The following is a 13,679-nucleotide window of genomic DNA, read 5'->3' on the forward strand; positions in this document are numbered from 1 at the left end:
GCTGCCAGCAGGCCATGCTAATGGTGAACCCCTCCCCCTCAGAGGCCAGGCCACAGGGAGTGTCCAGCTGCCCCCCGCTCCCCCGGCCTTTCACTGGACACCATAGAGCCTGGGGGTGTAGGGGCAGGGGTGGAGGCCCACAGGAGAGGCAGATGAGAGCAACAGCCACAAGGATGAAGCATGGAGGCATGACAAGAGAAGAGAAAATAACATTTTAACCATAAAACTGAGTCGCCGCCTCTGGAAACTGGTGAGACAGTATGTGTTTGTGTGAGAGTGCGGCTCCCATTGTCCCTGTTCAATGTCCAGTTGAGGATAGAATGGTGGATGATAGAGAATGAATGGAGGAGCTCTGGAGAAAGCATTGACTCAGCAACACATTACATTTGGATATGTCTGATGCTAATGTGATGCTCTTACGGACAGTACTGTTTCCAGTTCGATGACTTGGCATGGGCCCATCCTGCACAGGGGGTGGTAGCTCTACTGAGCTGGAGCCTGGCTGCCTACTGAGAGAAGGCTTTTGGGTTCGGTTGCCTGGAGTAATGTCGATAAATCAATAGGACACACGTCACTGCAGGCCTGAGAAGCCACATGAAACTGCCATTGATCGGCATAAAGTGTAGCGGAGGGGAGGAGGGTTGGGGGGGCTGAACCGAGGTGTTGGGATGGGAGGTACGAGGAGTCGAGAACCCGACCTTCACAATGAAGACACGGGTCAAATGTCAGGGCAGTGGCCAGTAGCCCTTGAACAACACCGCAGAGCCACGTGCCCATCAACACCACTATGTCACAGTTCACAAAACAGGAACAGCCTCCATCTCAGCAATACACTGCAATGGTGCACTCTGACACATTACTTGACTGACTGGCCCTGTACAATACAAACATAGCTTATAATGTCACATTGTAGCGGTTTTCACTGAAATAGATTATGTAATAGTGTTAGGAAATACTTAATAATGTAGGAATGTTCATGTGATTTAATTATGTTTAATTTTAGTGAATGGAAGGCTTCATCAACTTAAACCAAACTAGATTGAAGGAAAATCTTAGAAAAGGCACTCAATATACAGAACATGGTTTTCCATAACCACTGTTTCCTACGACTCAATGTCCATGACCGCAGCATTGTATACCAGATCCACTGTAGCAAGTCTCCACAACCAATTCCCCTCTCCTCCTGCATTTTCAGCAGTAGTTTCGATTGCCGATCAATACAACAACACATGATCAACACAGGCCAGATCATGATATCCATCCCCCTCACTTAGGGCAGACCAGGGGAGCACCAGGAGCCAATGAGTCCCTTGTTTAAAGTGTGATAAGTTCAAAGCACACTGCAGACAGACAAGAGTATGTCTGGTGTCAAGTTCTCTTGACATTCTGTCTGGCTCTGGTGCAGCGTTTTGATCTTCAGTGCTGACCAAGAGGAAAGCGTAGACAATCCCTCAACCACTCCCTCTCTCTCATCCAATTTCTCTTTGCTCTCTGGCCTTGCCCCTACATTTGCTCATGGTGAGCTAATGGCCAGCACATTGATCATGCTTGTTCGACCTCCAAATTGAGGTCAACCACGAAAGAAGCCCTCTCCAATGTCAGGAAACAACTGCTGATTTCAACAGTAATATGTGCATTATTAGCTTTTATGAAATAATTTAATGTATTTTCTTTCTTTTTTTCTATTGCCACATGAAACGCCTATTGACAATTTTTTTTATTTAGGCCTACTCAAAGTTATTACACATTATATAATTTCTTTAAAAGTGGAATATATATAAATTCCAACATCGTTGCATTAATTTGCCGGACACTTTCATTATCACCATAGGAACATGAAATAGGCAGGTGTAAATAAATACATGGCAGTCTCTGTCCTTGCTCTGCGAGTTTCCATGGAAACGGCTGATAGAGTATCTTATCGATTGCGGTGTCCAGTCTGAATTGTGTAGCCTCCTGAACCGACTTTTTTTCTGCAGTGATGGGCGTGGATCAATATCCCGATATTGTATGCTTTTTCGCCTTCCGTCCTCCACACTATCAAAAGATAGAACAAATAATTGGAAAATGTCAGAGATATTATTTCTAGAAAAGTCTAATGATCAACTGAAATGCTTTAATTGACATTAAAACGAGCATTTAAATGTATTTTATCCCAAAATGTGACAGATGCTCTTATATGACGCGCGCATGTTTTGGGGGCAGAATAATGGTCGTGCAGCCCTCAACATTCTGTCACAGCCACTCCATAATCACCCATTTCTTTAGTCTCAATATTTACGCATAGCCTACAGTCAGGGTGCATTCACCCAAATGTGTATCCATTTACCCAAATCGTCTCTCTATAGTCGAATGGGTATATTTAACCAACTGCTAAATAAAAGTCTATTCATCTGTTCTAAACGTAATGGCGTGAGAGGAGCCGCAGCGGACCTGGGGGAGCTCGTTTAAATCCTGCCTGAGGGATCCCCCCAGCTAGGGGTCATGGTTGAAGTCATGGAGCATCGGATTTAAAGGTGGGCTCTCCTCAAGGTGTCTCTGTCGCCCCGAGGCACGGTCATCACAATTCCTAGGTAGGTGGAAATGGAAGTGCAGAGTGGACAAAGGATTTTGGACACTTCTAGAAATGTTAGCCAATGAGCTTGGTGATGGTCAACCACCTTCAATAAAAACACCTTGCCCTAACCAATACACTATACGCCTTGTACTGTTTCACTGGTCTCCAAACCAACATTTTTTTCAGGACCTATTGATATGGGGGGGGCAAATGATTATTGTAGTGTCAGTTTCATTCAGTGTGAGGCTACTAATAAACAGACAGATGTGATATTAGACTTTGAAAAAGAGCGTAAAATAATATGGCCTATTTTACTTCCAGCATGTCATGGAGTCAATGAGAGTGTGTTATGGATGTCCATGTTTACCAAAAAAAGGGAACATGAAATGCATAGAAGCAGACTGAAGGTGGTTTGTTAGTGGACTGGTGTCATGCTGCTTATTCTTTTATAGTCCAGCACCAACCTGACAAATATACAGTCTCTCCCCACACAGAGATGTCAATATGTTTGGTCTTCACTGGGTGGAATGCGCCCTCAGGCTCCCGTATGAAATTAGCTGACCATTCCCATGTTGGTTCCTTTCATGCCCCCTCTTAATGCTGTATATACTATTGTATATACTATCAATAATTCAGCCACAATTTAGTTGTAGTTGTGCCACATGTTACAGGTCAATTGTAATGGTTAGATTGCACTGTATGCCTGATATACGCTAGATAGAACTTTTGTGACCAAGCCATATCTTAGAAAAAGGAGCTAAGTAGATCCATACAGGGTTCTTCGGATTGTCCCCATAGGGGAACCATTTTTGGTCCTAGGTAGAACCCTTTGCAAAGGGTTTTACTTATAATGTAGGGTACTTCATAGATGTAGCGTACTTCATAGAACCCACTATGAACGGTTCCATCTTTCTTAGTAGCCTTTAAAATGAAACAATTTATGACAATACCTTACACATATCATAAGGCCTTTCATTGAGGGACTAGTTATACCCTAACACAGTGGTGTTATGAAACGCATGGTTTACAGGCCACATCTGGCCTGCAAGTCACATCACTAGAGTTTTTACATTTGAGTAATTTAGCAGACACTCTTATCCAGAGAGACTCACCGTAGTGAGTGCATACATTTTCATACTTAAAAAAAATATTTAATGCTGGTTAACCAATGGGTATTGAAGCCATGTTTTTTCAAGCACCATGCTCTACTAACTGAGCCACACAGGACCATTGTGCTGGCTTGCAAAGTGATGTCTAATTTCTATTGGAATCCAGCCAGTGAGGATATCCAACAACTTGAACATTTAATCACCCACAACCTGCATTCAGAATGACTGCCAAGGTAGGGAAGATTGATAAAAGCGACTAATTAAACCATCTCAACTGAAACAACCATCTCAGTAATGGGTGCATTCAGTCCAACTACCAATAGATTTGATTAGTTTAGAAAAGTGTATCTTATTTATCTTTGTGTAGGGTAAGATCAATCAATCAATCAATGTACATGCAAAAACTGTCACGCCTTGGTCTTAGTATTTTGTGTTTTCTTTAATTATTTGGTCAGGCCAGGGTGTGACATGGGTTTATGTTGTTGTATTTCGTATTGGGATTGCGGCTGAGTAGGGGTGTTGTATGGGATTGGCTGCCTGAGGCGGTTCTCAATCAGAGTCAGGTGATTCTCGTTGTCTCTGATTGGGAACCGTATTTAGGTAGCCTGGTTTCGCTTTGTAAGTCGTGGGTGATTGTTCCTGTCTCTGTGTAGTTTCACCAGATAGGCTGTAATAGGTTTCACGTTCCGTTTGTTGTTTTGTATTTTGTATATTATGTTATTTTCATGTATCGTCATTTCATTCATTAAAGAACATGAGTAACAACCACGCTGCATTTCGGTCCGACTCTCTTTCGACAAAATGAAGAACGACGTTACAGAAGCAGAAAAAGGAGGACGTTATGGACAGCAATGGCATGGAGTATACGACGTGGGAAGAAATAGACAGGTGGGCGGCCGACCCAGAGAGAGTGCAGGAGCCCGCCTGGGATTCGCTAGAGCAGTGCGAAGAGGGCTATAGGCGAATGGAGTCGAAAAGAAAGACACTGCGGCGCAGAGTGAAAACCGAAAGTAACCCCCAAGTATTTATTGGGGGATGGCGCAGAGAGAGAGTGGCTGAGTCAGGAGTCAGACCTGAGCCTACTCTCCCTGTTAATTGTGAGGAGCAGCAATATAAGGACTTCTGGTCTTGGGAGATGATATTAGACGGAAAAGGACCCTGGGCCCAGCCGGGAGAATATCACCGTCCCAAGGAAGAACTAGAGGCGGCTAAAGCGGAGAGGCGCTGGTATGAGGAGGCAGCACGGCGACGCGGATGGAAGCCTGAAAAGCAGCCCCAAAAAATTATTGGGGGGGGGGCTTAATGGGAGTATGGCTATGCCAGGTAGGAGACCTGCGCAAACTCCCTGTGCTTACCGGTGGGCAAGAGAGACCGGGCAGACACCGTGTTATGCTATGGAGCGCACAGTGTTTCCAGTGCGGGTGCATAGCCCGGTGCGGTTCATATCGAGCCAGGTAAGCTTGGGCAGGCTCGGTGCTCAAGAGCTCCAGTGAGCCTGCACGGTCCGGTCTATCCAGAGCCACCTCCACACACCAGTCCTCCGGTAGCAGCTCCCCGCACCAGGCTTCCTGTGCGTGTCCTCAATCATGTAGCACCAGTTTCAGCACCACGCACCAGGCCTTCTGTGCGCCTCGCCTGTTCAGCACAGCCAGAGCCTTCCTTCCCTCCTGCGCTGTCGGAGTCTCTCGCCTGTTCAGCACAGCCAGAGCCTTCCTTCCCTCCTGCGCTGTCGGAGTCTTTCACCTGTTCAGCACAGCCAGAGCCTTCCTTCCCTCCTGCGCTACTGGAGTCTCCTGTCTGTTCAGCGCTATCAGAGCCTTCCTTCCCTCCTGCGCTGTCAGAGTTTCCCGCCTGTTCAGCGCTATCAGAGCCTTCCTCCTCTACAGCGCTGCCGGAGCCTCCTGCCTGTTCGGAGCAGCCTGAGCTGCCAGTCTGCAGGGAGCTGTCAGTCTGCAAGGTGCTGTCAGTCTGCATGAAGCAGCCAGAGCTGTCAGTCTGCATGATGCAGCCAGAGCTGTCAGTCTGCAAAGAGCTGCCAGTCTGCAAGGAGCTGCCAATCTGCAAGGAGCTGTCAGTCTGCAAGGAGCTGTCAGTCTGCAAGGAGCTACCAGTCTGCAGGGTGCTGTCAGCCTGCATGGAGCAGTCAGAGCTGTCAGTCTGCATAAAGTAGCCAGAGCTGTCAGTCTGTATGAAGCAGTCAGAGCTGTCAGCCTGCATGGAGCAGTCAAAGCTGTCAGTCTGTTCGAAGCAGCCAGAGCTGTCAGTCTGCATGAAGCAGCCAGAGCTGTCAGTCTGCAAAGAGCTGTCAGTCTGCAAAGAGCTGCCAGTCTGCAAGGTGCTGTCAGCCTGCATGGAGCAGTCAGAGCTGTCAGTCTGCATGATGCAGCCAGAGCTGTCAGTCTGCAAAGAGCTACCAGTCTGCAAGGAGCTGCCAGTCTGCAAGGAGCTGTCAGTCTGCAAGGAGCTACCAGTCTGCAGGGTGCTGTCAGCCTGCATGGAGCAGTCAGAGCTGTCAGTCTGCATAAAGCAGCCAGAGCTGTCAGTCTGTATGAAGCAGTCAGAGCTGTCAGCCTGCATGGAGCAGTCAAAGCTGTCAGTCTGTTCGAAGCAGCCAGAGCTGTCAGTCTGCATGAAGCAGCCAGAGCTGTCAGTCTGCAAAGAGCTGTCAGCCTGCATGGAGCTGCCAGAGCTGTCAGTCTGCAAGGAGCTGTCAGTCTGCATAGAGCAGCTAGATCCGCCAGTCAGCCATGATCTTCTAGATATGCCAGTCAACCAGATTCTTCCAGATCTGCCAGTCAACCAGTCTCTTCCAGATCTGCCAGTCAACCAGTCTCTTCCAGATCTGCCAGTCAACCAGTCTCTTCCAGATCTGCCAGTCTACCAGTCTCTTCCAGATCTGCTAGTCAACCAGAATCTTCTAGATCCTCCAGCCAGCCAGGATCTACCGGAGCCTACTACCTGCCTGAGCTTCATCTCAGTACTGGGCTTCCTCTCAGTACTGGGCTTCCTCTCAGTACTGGGCTTTCTCTCAGTACTGAGCTGCCCCTCAGTCCCGAGCTGCCCCTCAGTCCCGAGCTGCCCCTCAGTCCTGAGCTGTCCCTCAGTCCAGAGATGCCCCTCAGTCACGAGCTGCTCCTCAGTTCTGTGTGGTTCTGGGTGAGGACTATTAGGCCATGGTCGGCGGCGAGGGTGGATTATCCCAGGACGCGAAGGGGAGGAACTAGGACATTAATGGAGTGGGGTCCACGTCCAGAGCCGGAACCGCCACCATGGACAGACGCCCACCCGGACCCTCCCTATGGTTTTGAGGTGCGTCCGGGAGTCCGCACCTTAGGGGGGGGGGGGTTCTGTCACGCCTTGGTCTTAGTATTTTGTGTTTTCTTTAATTATTTGGTCAGGCCAGGGTGTGACATGGGTTTATGTTGTTGTATTTCGTATTGGGATTGCGGCTGAGTAGGGGTGTTGTATGGGCTTGGCTGCCTGAGGCGGTTCTCAATCAGAGTCAGGTGATTCTCGTTGTCTCTGATTGGGAACCGTATTTAGGTAGCCTGGTTTCGCTTTGTATTTCGTGGGTGATTGTTCCTGTCTCTGTGTAGTTTCACCAGATAGGCTGTAATAGGTTTCACGTTCCGTTTGTTGTTGTTGTTTTTGTATATGTATAAGTTATTTCATGTATCGCGATCTCTTTATTAAAGACATGAGTAACCACTACGCTGCATTTCGGTCCGACTCTCTTTCTACAAACGAAGAACGCCGTTACAAAAACACAGATATTGAAACAAACAATTCTAAAAATCATTCTGCTATAGAGCTGGGAAATATAACAAGGTTTGGGAATGGTTTTGAGTGTTTTACTCTATACAAAGTAAAAATGACACAATCACTCTCACCTTTGGTTATTAACACCAACACTCAGGATATTTAAAACGGAAATATCTTATTCACATAAGTATTCAGATCCTTTACCATGAGACTCGAAATTGAGCTAGAACCTGATCGTCACTCTGTCAGAGATCTAGAGTTCCTATTTGGAGATGGGAGAACCTGCCAGAAGGACAACCATCTCTGCAGCACTCCACCAATCAGGCCTTTATAGTAGAGTGGCCATACTGAAGCCACTTCTCAGTAAAAGGTACATGACAGCTCGCTTGGAGTTTGCCAAAAGGCACCTAAAGACTCTCTGGCCATGAGAAACAAGATTCTCTGGTCTGATGAAACCAAGATTGAACACTTTGGCCTGAATGCCAAGCGTCACGTCTGGAGGAAACCTGGCACCATCCCTACGGTGAAGCATGGAGGTGGCAGCATCATGCTGTGGGGATGTTTTTTTAGCGGAAGGGACTAGGAGACTAGTCAGGATCGAGGGAAAGATGAACGGAGCAAAGTACAGATAGATTCTTGAAGAAAACCTGTTCCAGAGTGCTCAGGACCTCAGACTGGGGCAAAAGTTCACCTTCCAACAGGTGAACAACTCTAAGCACACAGCCAAGACAATGCAGGAAGGGCTTCGGGACAAGTCTCTGAATGTTCTTGAGTGGCCCAGCCAGACTTCCCATCTAGCCTGACAGTAATTGAGAGGATCTGCATAGAAGAATGGGAGAAACTCCCCAAATACAGGTGTGCCAAGCTTGTAGCGTCATACGCAATAAGACTAGAGGCTGTAATCGCTGCCGAAGGTGCTTCAACAAAGTTCTGAGTAAAGGTTCTTACAACGTATATATAAATGACACATATATGTGATATATGTATTTTTTTTATAAATTAGCAAACATTTAGCAAACATGTTTAGAAAACATGTTTTTGCTTTGTCATTATGTGGTATTGTGTGTAGATTGATGAGAATAAAAAAATAACAACAATTTAATCCATTTTAGAACAGAGCTGTAACAAAACAGAATGTGGAAAACTTCAAGGGGTCTGAATACTTTCCGAAGGAACTGTAGGTACAGTTTAAAACATTCTCATACCTATCCTTTTAATAAACTCTGAAGCGTTAAAGTTTAAACATTGAGATAAACACTAATGCTTATGCACTATTTAAAATTTAAAATAAAAAAATACAATGATTCAAAAGGGTTCTAGGTGGAACCCTTCTTGCCTTCCAAAGAATCCTTCTTCCCAAGGCGGTTCTTAGGATGAGAAAGGTTCTAGTTTGAACGCTTTGCCTTACAAAGAACCCTTGTCTTCCAAAAAGGGTTCTTCAGGTGAAAATGGTTCTTGGTAGAACCCTATCCCTCTGCAAATAACCCTTTACAAAACCTTTTTTATAAGTGTATAAGCTTCACGCTAGAGTGGCTTGTCAAATTCATCATATTGTAGGCCTTCTGTGCTTTGTGACACGGTTCTGACACCAAGTAGCTGAGCCTGAGGTCCATGCTCCACAAAGGAGCAAAAGGCTGAGTGTGTGTCATATGAACACACTTAACTGGGGATGTATCCACTATCCACAGGACTGGTGGGTCCAGACAGGTCTCAGGGGTTCTTCCTATGCCGTCTCCATTGCTGTGTTGGATACTTGCTGTTATCTGGGCGGCTAGCTCGGCCGCGGGTGGTTAATGTTAGCTCCACACACTACAACAGAAATGGAAATCACTGTAGTGTTTGTGCATGCTGGATGGTAGGAGGGAGCAAGAGGAGGAAAGTGTCTGCCCTCGCATCCCGCTGAGATGAAAATCCTTCAGCCTGGAGAGGAGGAAATGCTACCAGGGCAGAAGTCAGCCTCCCCGGGCCTCGGCATGTGGGAGAGAAGGAGAATCAAGGAGTCAAACTTTTCTCTCCCTCCAGCAGATTGTGTGTGAGAGCTGTCAAAGTGAGAACATGGTGCTAAACTTCAGCTGCTCAACTTCATTTGTACATGTAAATGGAACTTCCTGAACATATTACAGTTTACTATAGAATACTACAGTACTCACTATATAATTATGTATTAAACTGTAGTATACTGTACAATACTATACTACACACTACTATCCCTCGATCAAGTATAGTACTTAGTACAGAATTTGTAGTATACTGTAGAATACTATAGTTAACACTACAGTATTATCCACAAAAAAACACTGTAATAATTACTACAGAAATGTCAGCAAAAACACTACATTCTGCAAAAACTTTTTTTTAAACTATAGTAAATAGTACAGTATTTCATTTGCATATGCCCTTGCCCATTCCCATCGCCCATAACCCAATTTGCACCACCCATATATTGTGTTCCCTACAGGTTATAGAAAGGAGCAGAATCTCTGAACTACCCTTTCAGCACCCAGTCCTACCTACTTACAGGTTATGGAATATTTCTCTAGTAGATTTCCTCAAGGAGAAAGCCTCCACTTCTATATCAAAGATAATACAAAGCAAAAATTGTTTTACAGTAATGTCCCCCAAAACACTACAGTAAATACTACAGTATACCGTACCGAAGTCCGCAAAAACACTATAGAAAATACTACTGCATACCACCGTCTGCAAAAGCACTACAGTCGTTACTTAAGCAATCAGGCCTGAGGGTGTGTGGTATATAGCCAATATAGCACGGCTAAGGGCTGTTCTTAAGCACGACACAATGTGGAGAGCCTGGACACAGCCCTTAACTCTAATATATTGGCCATATATCACAAACCCCTGAGGTGCCTTATTGCTAGTTTAAACTCTTTACCAATGTAATTAGAGCAGTAAAAATAATGTTTTGTCATACCTGTGGTCTAAGGTCTGATATACCACAGCTGTCAGCCAATCAGCATTCAGGGCTCGAACCACCCAGTTTATAATATAGTATATACTATTATTTGTTTCCACTATAGTGTTTATACTATAGTAAACTGTAAATACTACAGTATACTACAATAAATACTAAAAAAGGTCAGCAAAAACATTCCTACTGTAGCATACACTATAGTTTCTTTTCATGTGGGATGTACTGTAGGTCCAGTTTTCTACTGTTGCAAAAAAGAAGAGAAAAAAAAGAAGACATAGCCTACACCTTCAAGGGCCTTACTGTGTGTTAGATCTGTGCTGGCACTGTTGTCGTGGCTCTATAAAACTGGTATAAGGGATGTCGCCCAAGTCATCTGACCATCAGCATGCGTTCCCCTGCCTAGCCTTGGGTACTGTAGGTACGGCAGTCAGTAGTTATTCATCATCCGCAATGTTAACGATTACAGCATGTCGATAGCAAACCCAGGAGTTAAATGAGTTTGTGCACTCAGCTACGCCTGTGCTTGCAGTTCAAGGTCATTCCCTTGATCCTGACAGAGGGATGATTCTTGGCTGTGTTAGAAAGAAGCACACACATCTCGCCCAAGGTCAAGTGTGCCACTATTTAGAACAAATAGATACATAAAACACTCAATCTTGTGAGTGGGTAAAGAGTGGCCTCAGACCTTGGCCAGGGTGAAGTCACCAGCCACTCATAGATTTTGTTCGTTGCTTGTATTTCAAGTTGAAGTTGGTCTCATCAGTTAGTCTTTTACATTTCCAAGTCGGGTTGAATGTAATTCAACGGACATGTTTGCATAGATTTTTGTCACGTTTAAGGACATGCTAGAGTGCAATGTGCAGAGAGAGCTCAAAGGCTCCAGGTGACATATAGAGCATTTTTCATGCACCTGCTGACCAAATATACATCCGATTTCCTTAAAGCTTTTCAGCAAAACGTACCATGACCAAGACTGCTTTTTCATAAGGCTTAAAGCATTGTGTTTGACCAAGTTGGACAGGCAGTTCACGTGGCGAGAGGATACACTTGATTTGGAGTTAGTTAGCAGCTCATGCCTATCGTAATGGACAATGGTGAGGCCAAGTGTCTCTCCCTCCCTCCCCTTTCTCTCCTGGCGTGTTCCCCCCAGAGACACGAGCCTGGCCGGGCGCTCTGATGACCAAGCGTGACATTTAAACCCCTGCCCTCCGGTGGCTTTGGGGGAGGGTGAGGTACATCTGAGCACAGAGAAAAGGGGTACAAGGCAGAAGCTCTCCCTTCAATCTGCCCTCCTCCTCCCTCCCACTCTCTCAGAAATCCTCAGTGTCAGAACTCAGCCATTGTAAGTGTCCTGAACTGAAGAAAGGGCCTTTGGTAAACAATTCAACTGTCTACTCGGATCACAATGGAAGCACATCCCATTGCTTTGAGCATCTGTTTCAAGTAGGTAACACTACTGCTCAACACTGACCATATACACATACTCAATCTCAGAATCTGTTCTCCCTGGAAACACCTGCTCACATGGAATCTTATTTAACTTATTTTATGCAAATCAAATAGGAATAGGCTATCACTCTGCATAAAGTGCTTTCTATGGTACCACAAAGCAAATCATTTTAGAGTTCTATTTGTGATTAAAATGTAGTGCAGTTGGAAGTGAATATAGTATAGAAAGAAAGAAACCTGTTTATTGGTGCAAGTACATGGAAGTATTTGTCAATAGTCACATAGGTCTACAGATACTGAATCCTTTATCATCTAGGCCTGAGTCTCATCACATTCTGCAGCAACCTATCGCCCCCTTGTGGTCGTTTTCAAAACGACCAAATTGCAAATTACGGTATAGTATGTTTTTTTTATAATGTAATACATATAATTTATACTAGTTCAGAGGTATTCAGTGTGTTTTCCTCTAATTTAGTTTACAGCTCCCCTATTGTTTATTTTTGCAGACTTTAATCAATATATATCAGGCTTTCCCTCAAATTGTTGTTATTGTTCATAGTCATGCTCAGATACCATGTCGTCTATATTCCGAGGAGACTCCCCCAGTTCCTTTTACCTTACAGCAATGGGTTAACATCAGCCACGATGCTCTGCTGAAGAACCGCTAATCAGCTAGGAAACATTTGCTGCCCTTCTGGCAAGGTCAAAGGGGTCACAGTCCCTGGCTGAATGTCCAGTCCTCTCCCCCGCTTGCCTCTAAACCCTAACCGCCTCTGGAGCCCACAGGCCCTGCAGGCATAATCACAGCACCCCCTACATGCAGCCTGAGTGTCTTTCTAATCTAAGGCTCAGGGATGGGCCAGTCCATCCGTCCATCAGTCCATCTGTCTGTTTGTCTGACAGGGCTTCCCTCCTCATCACATGAACCGCCTCGGCCCGCTCATATTGACTCAGAGACCCGGGCCTTGGCTCCACATAGGGGGAGATACGGACTCTGAAACCAGGCTCATGTTTGACCAGCTGATTGATTTGTTAACACTTGCCATTCGACGTGTGTCCCTGAATTTAATTTCAGAATTCATTTCTTGAGACGTGTGTAGTACAGGCATAATGTTTGAAGGATAGGGGGTGGAGGTAAGTAGCATTGCATTTCAGATGTTGTCTGCTGATGTTGGCATGTCGTTTTTGATTCATTTGTGCACTTTACCTCATTGGAGTAGGCTAGAAGAGCTTCAGTCATACTGTATTGTCTCTGATGTATTACACACCTGATATACACTGCAATTCAGCTTTTAGACACTAATGTGTACAAGAACAAATAAACCTTACTAGAAACTCCACATGTTAAAACTGTAGCTGCATTTTAAGTCCCATCAATGTCGTCAAGTAGCCAGTTACCAATAATTGCTAAGCAGTGGAGGCTGGTGAGGGGATAGTAATGGCTAGAATGAAACACGTTTCCATGTGTTCACTCCATTCCAGCCATTACTATGAGCCATCCTCCCTTCACCATCCTCCACTGTTACAAAGCTATAGGAGTTAGATTAATCTTAAATTATAAAAGCCTCCTGTTCAATGTGTACTATTAGATTAAGTATTGGTTAGTATAATCAACCTGGATACACAGGTACTGTACTGTAACTACAATATAGTATAACATGACTAGAGAGAGACTTTCTTACTGTCTTTTTATGACTGTGGGCTGTCGATATAATAAAAATGGTTGAAAAATGCTTTTCACAGCTCATAAAAATTGTCAATTCGCTGCTGAGTGAGTATTGTCAAAGGCACAGAGGGCATTGCACTAGATTTTTCAGTCCATTCCACTTTCCACTTGAATGTTATCTCCAGTGCCTATAAAAAAAACAAG

The sequence above is a fragment of the Oncorhynchus gorbuscha genome, linkage group LG15 (assembly GCF_021184085.1).
Source record: "Oncorhynchus gorbuscha isolate QuinsamMale2020 ecotype Even-year linkage group LG15, OgorEven_v1.0, whole genome shotgun sequence".
Taxonomy (NCBI): Eukaryota; Metazoa; Chordata; class Actinopteri; order Salmoniformes; family Salmonidae; genus Oncorhynchus; species Oncorhynchus gorbuscha.